This window comes from Hevea brasiliensis, chromosome 18, assembly GCF_030052815.1.
Source record: "Hevea brasiliensis isolate MT/VB/25A 57/8 chromosome 18, ASM3005281v1, whole genome shotgun sequence".
Classification (NCBI taxonomy): Eukaryota; Viridiplantae; Streptophyta; class Magnoliopsida; order Malpighiales; family Euphorbiaceae; genus Hevea; species Hevea brasiliensis.
The window spans coordinates 43,999,649-44,012,888 of NC_079510.1; positions in this window are offsets into that span (position 1 = coordinate 43,999,649).

Genomic DNA, 13,240 nt, shown 5'->3' on the forward strand with positions numbered 1-13,240 from the left:
AGTTCAAACAGGACAAGTCATAATCATATCAAAAGCAATCTGAAGCACTCACATACCCGTGTATCACATCCATACTCACACATATATATATGGGAGCTGATCCCCTATATAGCTCTCTTAGTTCCAACTTCTGCCAGCAAGATCAATTCAAAGCTGGACTTTCTCTTAATATCCAAATGCGGGGGCTAGCGATATCAACTCAAAGCCATGCTTACCCAGACTTATCTATAATAAGGATCGGGTCCCAGTGAGTCAAGCTCCAGCTGCGTCTACCTGTCCTATCCATATCCATATACACACCACATATACACCCACTCACGCACACAGCTCCAGATCACCATAAAATAACAATCTCAGCAATATCGTCAAGAACAAATGCAATATAAAGTGTGCCTAATATTTACTATATACATATATGTATAAGTGATGCATGAACATGTTTTGAATATAATAATGTTGAAATTATAAATAAAATTAATATCTACTTACAGTACTTCATAAGTTATTGCAGCGGCTGGGCAGAAGAGGAAGACTGACACAGCTCACCTAAAAATTATATCACAAATTTATCAATATTTACTTAAAGCAAAACTTTAAAGAATCAATGGACATTTTAAGTTTTTGTCGAAAATCCGACATAATTTTTTCTATACCTAAGACCTACCCAACCTGCAAAATGATCCAAATAATACTTCTAAATCACATCTTCTATATCCACATTTAGCTCCTCCTGGGCCCGATAAACCAGTAAAAAATTATATAACTACACATAAAATAATTATTTAAAAATTTGAAGTGTTACATTATTCCTCCCTTACAGAAAATTCGTTTTCGAATTTTACACAAGGCAAAACAATGACACAGAGTCACATATCAAATAAATATGAGTACTTGCTGCGCATATCCCGCTCATTCCCCACAGATTGACTCCTCCACAGGACTTTAACCATAGGGATTTGCATAATTTTTTTGCCTGCTGAAAGCTGTCTTTAAATGTTCCCTGATCAAAGGAACTATCTCTTAAGTGTGCTACACCAAATCTGAATCATGTACTCTCACCTTTCCAACTTCTATCCAACATAGAGGAGATCTACACTTCTAGTCATATAATGTTTCATGAAGCATCCTTCTGAAATAACTACCTTTACATGAACCTTATCGAAAATCATTGTTGATCCTATTTGGCCATTGAAGCGTTAGCAAGACTTTTCTTTGTGATAAAAGCACTTGTACTTCTTAGTTTTGTGATATTATGAGCTTTTAGTCTACTTTTTGCCATGAGGTCATTGTACCAACTCTTTCCTATCTTATGTAACCAGCTGCATAAAACTCCATTCATCTTCTCTGCCTCAAATTTAAATCCTTCTATTAAAAAAAGTATACTTTAAGTTTTTATAGTCGGCGTATATTTCACACATTTCCCATATAGGTAATTCCTCTAAATTTTTAATACAAAGACTACAGCTTCCATTTCCATACCATGAGTGGGGTAGTTCTGCTCGTACTTTTTTAACTGCCTTGAAGCATAAGTCACTACTTTACTATATTGCATCAAGACACACCCCAACCCAACTCTAGAAGCATCACAATACACTTATACCCTTCTCCACTCACCAGCAATGTCAACATAGCAGCTGTAGTTAAACAGTCCTTAAGCTTCTAGAAGCTTTCCTCACATTCATTTGACCAGAAGAATGGAACATTCTTTCTAGTCAACTGTGTTAGAGGAGCTACTATTCTGGAGAAATTCTACATAAAACGCCTGTAGTAACCTCCTAAGCATAGAAAACTTCACACCTCGGTGACTATAGTAAGCCTAAGCCAATCAGTTACTGCTTTGATTTTCTTAGGGTCTACCTGAATACCTTTACTAAAGACTACATATCCCAAGAATGAGATGCTCTCCAGCCAGAACTCACACTTTGAAATTTTTGCATACAGCTGATGCTCCCTCAATGTCTGTAGCACCATCCTCAGATACTATACATGCTCTTCCTCGATTCGAGAATATATCAAAATATCATCTATGAATACAATGACAAAGTGATTCAGGAACGGCCTAAACACCCTGTTCATTAAGTCTATAAAGGCCGTTGTCGACACCATATTTTGATCGATCAACAAAATTAATTGACCCCAACCGACATTCTTCGGTTACAAGTAACTGTATTAGGAAATAAGCCGATCTCGCACCTAGTCAAATGATTTTCGATCTCTCAACAAAGGAGGTCACATTAATATCAAGTCTCCATGCCTTCCCATCCCATTTTCGATCTCTCGCCAAAGAAGGTCGAACCAACACCAAGTCTCCATGTCATTCGATTCATTATCGATCTCTCACCAGAGAGATCAAACCAATGTCAAGTCTCCATATCGTTCAACATCAGTCCCGATCTCTCAAACCAATATCAAGCCTCCATGCCATTTGGTCTCATTTTCGATCTTCCTTTACAAATGCAGTGGAAAATCATTTAGCTAACGCTAGAATCGGGCCTCGCACTTGTGTGTTCTAGATATTTTTTAAAATAAAGTTAAAAGGTTTATGCTCGGTCTATTTCTCAAAATAAAGCTAAGGGTTTATGTCCGGTCTATTAATGATCCCGATCCTAAAATTCAAATCAAGTCTTTCAATGTTCTAAAGATTTACCGGGTGTTTGGTCAGGGCTCAGCCCGATCTCAAGCTTATCTGTAATGTTTTTCTGATCTCTAATACTTTGGTTAATGATTGTTTTTAAAGTTTACTGTCCAGTGCGTGCAAAATAATTAAGTACTCATACAATTTGGACATTTTCCTATCTCAACAAGAAATTGAGCAAAAGACTTCATTTCATTCTAAAGTAAACATTTACAAGTCATTCGGCTGGAGGATCTCCCCCAGCCTGATCTCTCAGTACATTTCGCTCATTCTCCCTCTCTCTCTCTGATTCCTCCTTGCTCTCCTCTTCGTCTCGAGGCGCCAGGTCCATCATCCAAGAGGAATCTTCCTTAGGATAATGCCTCCTGAGCTCAGCCAAAAGATCGCTGTGGGCGTTCACATAAGCACCAGCTTCCCTTGTCACAAGCTCTTCTTCTTTCACTCTGAGTTCTTCAGTGAGGCGAGCGACGTCAGCAGTTCGGAGCGCCCGAGCCTCTCCGAGTTCATGAGCCTATTCAGCCAATTTATCCTCGTAGGACTTCATCCGACCTTCGAGTTCGGTAATATAATCTTGGGCAGATGAAAGTTGAGCTTGGGCAGAGGATGCATCCTTGACCGCTTTTAGAATTTCCTGCCTCAGAAGATGAGCTTTTTCCCTGATTATATGTTGGTTCACCAAACTCTCTACGCTCAAACTCATCGTCTGGGCCAGGAGATCATCAATGCTACCCGGGGTCAGCCTATTTCGATCCTCCTGAAGGCATATGGTAGCGCCTAGAACTTTGGCCAAGCCTGGATTCTCCTGAATAGATTGGTTCTTCTCCAGAGAGTGAATGAGGACCTGGGCACCGTGAGAAAGGGTCCTCACAGCAGGTTGGGAAGGTCCCCCTTTCGCACTAGAAGGAATAGGTGGAGGTGGTGGCTCTTCTTGTTGAGGGGGAGAAGGAGCTACCTCTACTTCAGGGACCAGTTGTACTGAAGGTCGGGACGAGTTTCTCGGCACTTCTCCTGATTCCCACTTTGGCATTTGTGATGCCGCAGTGATCTTCATTTCCCGCACCTTTCTGGAGATCTCCCTCTTCTGCTTACGGCTCTCCTTGGAAGCCTCGCCACCCGCCATACTTGCACAAAGAAAAGTCAGTGAGTTCGCTAAGGATTCAGAAATCAGAAAGTACCAGGGCCAAGGTCAGAGAGCTGGAGCTCGTATCCTTCATCGGTGATCAGCCGCATCATCCAATGTTTCAGCTCGGCCATCACCGCATAAAAGCAAGAGATCTTCTAGGTGGCCGCCAGATCTTTAAGTTCCATCACTATGGCACCCTTGTCCCTACTCAGGGCGACATGCTTCGGAATTGGCGGGACCAAATATTGCCAGCTACGGGAGAAACCCTCGAAACCGTTCGGAATCTTGCTCCTCAGCATGAAGAAGTGATTTTTCCAATTCTTTAGTGAAGAGGGAAGATCAGTAAAAAGCCCACAGTGCGGTTTTACCTGGAAGAACTAGTACTCGTCGTCCTTTCGACGAGTAAGCCTATGCAGCTTAGGAAAAACCTTCGCGGTAGGATCAAGCTTCTTGGCCCTACATAAGCCTCTGAAAGCTACCAAAATTTGCCACAAGTTCGGATGTACTTGGGCTACACTTATGTGGTGAAACTTCAGAACATTCTTGAAGAAGTCATCAAGGGGAAACCTAAGCCCGACTTTTAATTGCTCTTCGTACACCATGATCGCATCATTTTCATCGAAAAAGTGATCGGCTTTGAGATCGCCATGGCATTTGATAAGCTCGAAGGAGTCGGTCCGAAGGTTGTACTCTTGACTAATCGACTGCAGATCAGTTTCTTGGAGGATTGATGGCAGCTCATCCACCGGGAGATTTTCTCTCCCAGAGGAATGTGTTCGTCTTGATTGTATCGCTTGACCATGGGCTGAAGCAGAGGTCGTAGGAGGCTCAGGTCGCCCACTCGACCTAATCACCTCGACTTCATCTGACGACCATGAGACATAGACGGAAGGAGGGCTCGCCGCTCTCTAACCTTCGGCTCTGCTCATTTTCAAAGAAATCAAAAGCTTAAGTAAGAGAAGGATTAAAGTCCTTATCGGAGTGTGATCGGTGCTGGAAAAACTTGAAGAAATGAGAGAAAGCTAAAATTGCAAGCAGAGTGCTGAAAATGGCATAGGGGAGCAACTGAGAGACCCTTCCCCTATTTATACCCGTGTGAGCATTCAATGCTCACCAAGTCCTAAGCGGTGCATCAGTTAGTGTAATTTGCCCGCTTTTTTGATGCGTCGAGGGAAGGTTCCAGAAACACAACAAATAAAATAAAATGAGATCGGCTAGCTAAGGTCGTCGAAATAAGGTAAATGTTTAGAGTCACAGATCGGCTAAGGGAGATCTAGTTAGGAACCAGATCGGATATGCACATCAGAGATCGAAAATTAATCAGGGCAATAATTAAATGATAACTGTCTAATAAAATTTTATTTCATTTCCAAAAGGTCAGATTACATCATTTGGGCAATCTCAAGAGATCGGATTACATCATTTCCAAAAGGTCAGATTACATCATTTGGGCGATCTCAAGAGATTGGATTACATCATTAAAGGTCAGATTACATCTTTTGGGCGATCTCAAGAGATCGGATTACATCATTAAAGGTCAGATTACATCATTTGGGAGATCTCTAAAGATCGACACTACATCCTACCTAGTAAGGACCTATGTCAAAGCCTAGTCTTGTGGCTGAATCGAAAGATGTGTTTGATCAGGCAGCCATCCATAGGCACCGGATAGATGTGCAGCTTAGATGGAGTGACTGTGACTCTCATGATGATGAGGAGTCATCGTCAATGTCATCAACCAGAACCGAGCCGCAGTCGGGATGCCCGATGTGGTGAAGAGCCAAATGAACTTCAAAAGGCGGTTACCGATATTTATAGGGAAATTAGCAGTCCTCTCGCCCGAAATCAGTTCACCGATTATATCGGTAGACTGATTCGAGATCGGTACGATCGACATTTTCGATCTTGATTGGTAAATTAGTCCGGTTCTCTCACTATCATCAGATGTGGTTCTCATGATTCTCCGATCACCGGGATCATAAATCTTCAGTCGGGGAACGAAGAGAATAATCGAAAAAAGATCAAAAGCAGTCACCATGGCTGAAATTGTTATCGGAGAAACTTGGACAGGAGAAGTGAAAAATGGGAAGAGAAGAAATGGAATATGGGAGAGATTCCCCACTGAGGCATATATATAGGGGGCCTGAGCATTTATTATAGGCGAAAACTGAAGCGGACGCATCGGTAACCGAAGAATTAAATGTTTTGACCGAGGCAGATTAGATAGAAGGGAAGGTTCTAGAATGGGAGAGATCAGGAGAGGGGCCCGATATGAGAGATCGAAAAGAGTCATGACCAAGAGAACGGAAGGAATGGAGATCGGAAAAGAAGACAAAAGACTTCCAATAACTTCCTTCATAATCAGAGCCGAGGTAGTTAAAGCGTTGCAGGCAAGATCAAATCTTCACTGCACGCTTCCTGTGCAGAATCGCCCGCAATGTTGACAGACGCCAGGATAGTTATGACAATCCTATGCTCCTCAATCTCCACCGTTGATCTTACTCGTAAGGATAAACTCGGAGCCCTTGGATCAAAAAGTGGATAATAGGACCGGCGCCTTTTGTTCCCGGCCTTCGGATCCATCTTGACAGGAAGATCCTGAGCCGTTGGATTGGAAAAGAGAAAGGGCAAATATTCTGAATAGGATCTTAGCCGTCCGTTCTGATTCTCCTCAATTCTCAGGCATCAGATCATGCCCTTTTAAATCCAAACCTTCCATCTTCCCAGAAGAGATCCTGACCCTTCACTAGGAGCACCCGTTCCCTATAAATACCTGTATACAATACTGTTGAAGGATAGACAAAAAGGTGGTGATTATAGTGGAAAGGCTCTGAAACTTGATTCAGTCTTGCTACTTTGCTATTTTAAGCTTTCAAAAATAGAGAAACTTCATAAATCAGTTTTTTTAAGTATCTCCATTGAAGGAGTGTTGGACCCTGAAACTCTTCATTTTCAGTTGTTCACTACTCTGCGATACCATTTCTCAGTTCTAGTTTCATCTTCATCATCTTAATATCAACATTTTATTCTCCAAGCTTAATCTCATCCCAACCCGGTTACTGTCACTTTGGATCAATTGCATTCTAACTTGGTATTTGTTATTTCAAAGCAAGCATTAGTCCCCAGACTATTAGCTCGTAGCTCTACAATATTTATGGCTCCATAGTTAGTTCAATAGACTCAATCTCCCACAGGTAAGTGTCTAGACAGTCGCTTTATCAAATGCTCGCTTTTTATTTTCTTTGTTTTCATGCTCGTAATTTTCATTAAGTTTAGTTATGCTAAAGAGCCCGACATAGATAGTTATTCTCTTGAGTTTACCTTTTATTCATCAGTTCATGTTATTTATTTGTTCTTAGCCTTAATTACCTTCAAATATAGGTGTTCTGGTTACGGGTAACGTGTAGGTAGTTTAATAAAATGTTGGTAGCTATATCTTAACACGAGAGTTTTTTTTAAACAAATAAAAATAATAAAAGTTTGGATAATAAATCGGAGGAAAAACTTATGAAGTCGAACTACTAAACAAGCTCAGGAGATAACTTGGTATAGTGGGGATCGAGGTAAAATCAGATCTCAGACTAAGAAATGAAAGAGATCGGACATTGCCTGCCAAAGAGTACTGGTAAGGCGATCACAAAGGAGATCGGCAAAAACTCAGTCTGGTACCCCCTCCCTATTTATAAGGTATCAATGGGTTAAGAGAAGCCTCGCTCGGATTCCTGGCGTCTTCAGGCACCAGAACCCTTAATTTAAGGTTCTTACGATATATGATCGTAATAAATAAATAAGAGATCAGGGGAGAGTTCTTATCCGAGATTCCTCACGCTAAACTTTAAATGCTTGAAGAGATCAGAGGAGAGTTCTTATCCGATTCTCAACCAAAAACTTTATTAAATATGTAGAGATCAGAAGAGAGTTCTTATCCGATTCTCAACCAAAAACTTTATTAAATATGTGGAGATCGGAGGAGAGTTTTTATCCGAGATCCTTCATTAAAACTTTAAACCAAATATTTTAAGAGATCGGGGGAGAGTTCTTACTTGATTCTCATAATACGCGGAATTCGGAGGAGAGTTTTTATCCGAAATATCCTGTTGGACACTCTAAATAAAACATGTCTAGAGATCGGGAGAAGTTCCATCCCGAGCTCTCTTAGCGAAGTTCAAAATAAACAAAACTCCAATACACAAGGCAACTTTATCCGAACACCTATTCACTAAAGGGCCATCTCACGAACTTGTGTTCCTGGGCAACCCAAAATAAGTAAAATATCAAACATTCCTTTATTTTGCACAAAGGATTAACATCAGTATTATCCTAATCCCCTAAGTACCCTTTTAATTTATGAAAGAGCATAAGATTAAATCTGTTTACCCTCATTAAGGGACGAGGCGGGGTGCCTAACACCTTCCTCGTCCGTATATGGACCCCGAACCTAGAATCTCTGTTTTCGAAGTGGTTTCATTTAAATTTATTTTCATGAATGGTTTTCTTTAATTTCCCTCAAAATTAAGGTGATGACTCCTCACTCTTTTCCACTTCGATGAGTGTTCGTCCAGGTGATCGCAAAATACCTTGCGACAGCCGTTGGTGTATTGTAAGTTCAAAAGATATCACTAAGAACTCATAATGACCATACCTAGTCCTGAATATTGTCTTTGGCACATCCTCACTTCTGATCCTCAGTAGGTGATAACCTGATCGCAAGTCTATTTTTGAAAAGTACCTTGCTCCTTGTAACTGATCAAACAGGTCATCAATCTGAGGAAGTGTATATTTGTTCTTAACAGTCACTTTGTTCAACTATTCATAATCAATACACAACCTCAATATTCCATCCTTCTTCCTCACAAATAGAACAGGAGCACCCTAAGGTGAAGTGCTTGGCCGAATGAAACCCTTATCCAGCAGCTCTCATAGTTGCTCCTTCAGTTTCTTTAGCTTTGTTGGTGTCATCCTGTAAGATGGTATAGAAATGGGATTTGTACTTAGCACAATATCTATGCAGAACTCTATCTCCCTATCCAGTGGCAATCCTAGAAGCCCCTCAGGAAACACATTCATAAATTCTTTGACAACAGGTACATTCTCCACATTAGTACTTTCAACAAATGTGTCCCTCACTAGTGCCAAATATCCTCAACATCTACGCCTCAACATCTTTCTGGTACTAATGATTGACACTAAGTTGTATGGAGCTACACTCTCTCACCATCAAAGCTAAACTCTTCCACTCTAGGAATATAAAAATACACCTTTTTATTATTTCTTAATCTTAACTCTACAATTGGTTTTCACTAACACATCCACCATACAGTATCATACTATAGTACTAACCTACTACTTATTTTATGAAACACAGGCCATTCACCATGGATGATTCTTCTTGTTCTTCCTTCCTAACATGACCATTAAAATATTATCGTCCCCTACTATCCTTTGTAAGGAATTGCCCTTCATGGTTAGATAGATATCTTTGAACCTATAAGTTCCACCTAAATTGTCATAGCAATGAGAAATGTGTGTTGTACCACAATTCTAGACAAGATACTTTATATATTCATTCTTCTTGATATAGCCACATCTATTGCCTACAGCTTTCCAGACTTCAGCCTCAAATCTACCCATTAGTAACAATTCCATCCATTGAAACTCATCTACTAATAGTACTTCCTCCAACTTATAGCTCAGAAGGGTTGCAAGCCCTGATAACTAACTTGATTTATCTTCAGTCACTACCCTGCTTGTCCTTTAATCCTTGACCTTAAGTATGCACTTACCATCATTTCTTCTTGAGAAATTGTGTATAAACTGGTGCCTATCGAATTCTTAAATACTAGGTCACCTCAACACAATTTCCCTTACTTATGTAGTCTTTTAGAGCCAAACGCATAAGCTAAACTTGAAGAGAAAGAGAAATCTCCTCCTACAATCATTAGCACACTATTATCTATAGGATAATGTTCAACCCATGTCTCCTGGTCTTTTCTTGAAATTTCATTATCTCTTTCCATATGATATTAGCTACAACAATCCTTCTGTTGTACCACCGATTGACTAACATATCATCTTAGGATTTACTATCACTACTTATACTCTATTTTGACCCCTTTTGTCTACCTTCGTTCTTTTGCATTCTTACATCTTATTGTATTCTAGAAGATGTCTCTCACTAAAAGACTTTTCCAGAATTGATCCCAATAATACTTACAGCCATAACTCCTATCCTTGTACTTCTTAGTGACTTGTGACTACCACTCATGCATTTCTCTTCCTGCCCTATCTCCTACTATCGTTCTGCCACTTATTTTCCTTTCATGATTTCTTATAAAGTGACCCTATTGGTCATACCGAAAATGCTCACCTAACCCTTGATCGCAGATCCCATAACTGCTATCTCACCATCTCTACTCAAGACCTAAGTCTATGTGCCATTTTCCACCATCCTTTTTGTTCATCATGCCTATTTGAACCATTAGGTTTATTTTTATTTAACTTACCACTTATTAATTCACTCCTTTGCCTAGTAGGACAGTTTAAGACACCATTGCATATCCTATAACCTTTGCTTACTCTGATTGCATTTCTCAACTAAATTTTCTCATACTATTAGAAGTTTAAATGGATCTTATCCCAATGCTACCTACTCCATCTTGGAAACAGCAATAGACAGAGTTTGATCCATATCCTGCAACTCTGAACTCCATGTTTTGGCTCCTGATACTGCCCAAACTATGACTTGCTCTAAGTCCTACACTTCTAGATCCTATATCTTGACAACTATTCTCACTCATGTAATCTCATTCTGGGCTTTCTAATATTGTTTTTCAGTTCATCCTATTTACCTTGCCCAAGATGACACTTTATGTACTTTATATCTCAGTTTGATCTTCCTAATCTTGTCCTATTCTTAGCTATTCAATTTGCTTTTTAATTCATCTCTTTGATCTTACCCAAAATAGAACCTTGATTACTTTGTTCCTTAGCTCCATGCTTCTTATTGACCTGACAGCTATGCTAGATAACTGTACTTTTCAGTATCTCTACTAAGTCGTCTTCACCTTTGTACTACTCAGAATTGGTCTTTCGACCACTCTGATTAGCACTTCCACTGCCATTCAAATTTCTCTCCTATTACATCTGAAACTAACTATTCAAATTTTCATTTCTATATTTCATTTTATCTACTAATATTCTATGACTTATTTTAGCTGACATGCAGTTATTGTCCTTTCCTCTGCTTAACTACAAACTACCCTATAATACCTCAAGGAGAGAATCTATAAGATCTTTTTTTTCCGTTGCTACTCCAAAGCTCTGCATCCATCATGATCTAATCCCTTATAATTCGTACAATGAAAACTATACTCTCCTTAAAGGGGGTACTTGAGTCAACTATTTTCTATCACACTACAGTCTCATTTAGGACATTATTCCACAGATCATTATATTAGTGGTACTCTTCTATTTTTCTTGAGAAGACATAAGATCAAACCCTACATCATAACTGACTGCAAGAGGGCTACTACCTTTACCGCATTACCACAACTATACAAGGCTACCTACTATCTTTTTATATTATAAACTTTCCTAAAATGTCATTTCGCAGGCTACGAATATTATTCATAATCTCCAATCTCCATTAGGGAGTAGAGCGGTACTTACGCTCCACTGTCACACGTAGAAGGTGTTATCTTCATCAAACTTTAGGCAATACATCCACCATAACGCCAACACTGCCAACGATTTCATATCGAAGACCAGATGATCCAACTAAGTAGGTGTCATCACTACACTACAATCGTGCTAAAAACCTCTAGTCTCGTGCCACTTATGCTAGAACTCTGCGCTCAAGTTAGGATAACTGAGTTGCTAACTTTAGTTATCACCCAACTGTGACCATTGATATTCTATCTCAAGGGTCTTAAATCTCTAACTAAGAGTTTCCAATTCTTCTGTAAAAATAGAACTCTGTTTTGACATAATTGTACCAAAACAGAGACTATCATTAAACACCCTCATCCTAGAGCACCACAAGGAAACACGCAGGTCTACACAATAATCCTATGTCAGTACTGTAATTTGTAACTTACAGTATAAACATCGAGAATATTATATAGTTACTACGGTATGTCCCACATACCAGATTTCCCGATCCTCTTATCTTTCTTGAACTCACTAATACTATACACTTACTCTGACTGGGCTATCCACTAATGACTGTTAGTAGTGGTAACCTCACTCCAATTTAGGGCAGCTATGCTGTCATAACTCACCTTTAAATACTAGTACCTTGCATTAGATAGGCACATCATTAGCACAACATTTTTTGGAGTATGTATTCCCATGGCAGACCTCAACACGTCTGCTAACTCTACTTCACATCTCTATATACTTCACAAAAATCAAGACACTAACTGAACCACTCTTATATTACCTGAGAAATCATGCAGAATCTAAAAATAAAAAATTACACAAGAAGACGAAATAGGAACCTATACTCTGCATGTGACCTCCTAATAAGACCCCTTTTTAAATCCCTAGACATGCACTTCCCATGAATCTAGAGCTTAAGCTTTGATACCATTATTGTCACGACCTAAATTATGGGCTGAACCGACACTAGGACTTGGGTCAGCATAAGGTCCCCAAAGTCCGTAGTAAGCCTAACTATTCATTGGCCCAACCTTGAAGCCCATATACAAGCCCATTTTCAAGAATTCAATTGGATAGAGTTTGGCCATAAACTAGACCATCCAACGGGGAGTTTTTAGCTCACCCGACCTGTAATCACAATATACATATAATAGCTCTCCCTCACAATCATCAACAACTCAATATAAGATCAAATGAGAGTCCAACTCCCTCATCCAACATGATCATCCATCCACTCATTCTACATACATATATTAATAAGTTTATAATTCCAAAATAATTAATCTTACAATCCCAAGCTAAGTAAAATGGTTCTACACATGCGGAGGTCTAGAATTCAAATTTAACAATACAAAATAATAAAATAACAGCTAATAGACCTGCGAGGTAGGAAGCAGGTTAGACACAAGAAATAAGCTCTCCTGTGACCTGAAAAAAAATAAATGAATAGGAAGAAGCGTTCGACTCATAGAGTAAGATATTAATTTTACATAAAATTTCTATAACTACCTAAATCTAGTGCATCCTTAAGAATGAATGCAACACCTTCACACAGTTCAAACAGGATAAGTTATAATCACATCAAAAGTAATCTGGAGTACTCACACACCCGTGTGTCACATCTATACTCACACATATATATACGGGAGCTGATTCCCTATACAGCTCTCTTAGTTCCAACCTCTGCCAGGAAGATCAACTCAAAGTTGGACTTTCTCTTAATATCTAAATGCGGGGGCCAGCAACATCAACTCAAAGCCGTGCCTACCCTGACTTATCCATAATAAGGATCAGGTCCCAGAAATTTAAGCTCCAGCCGCGTC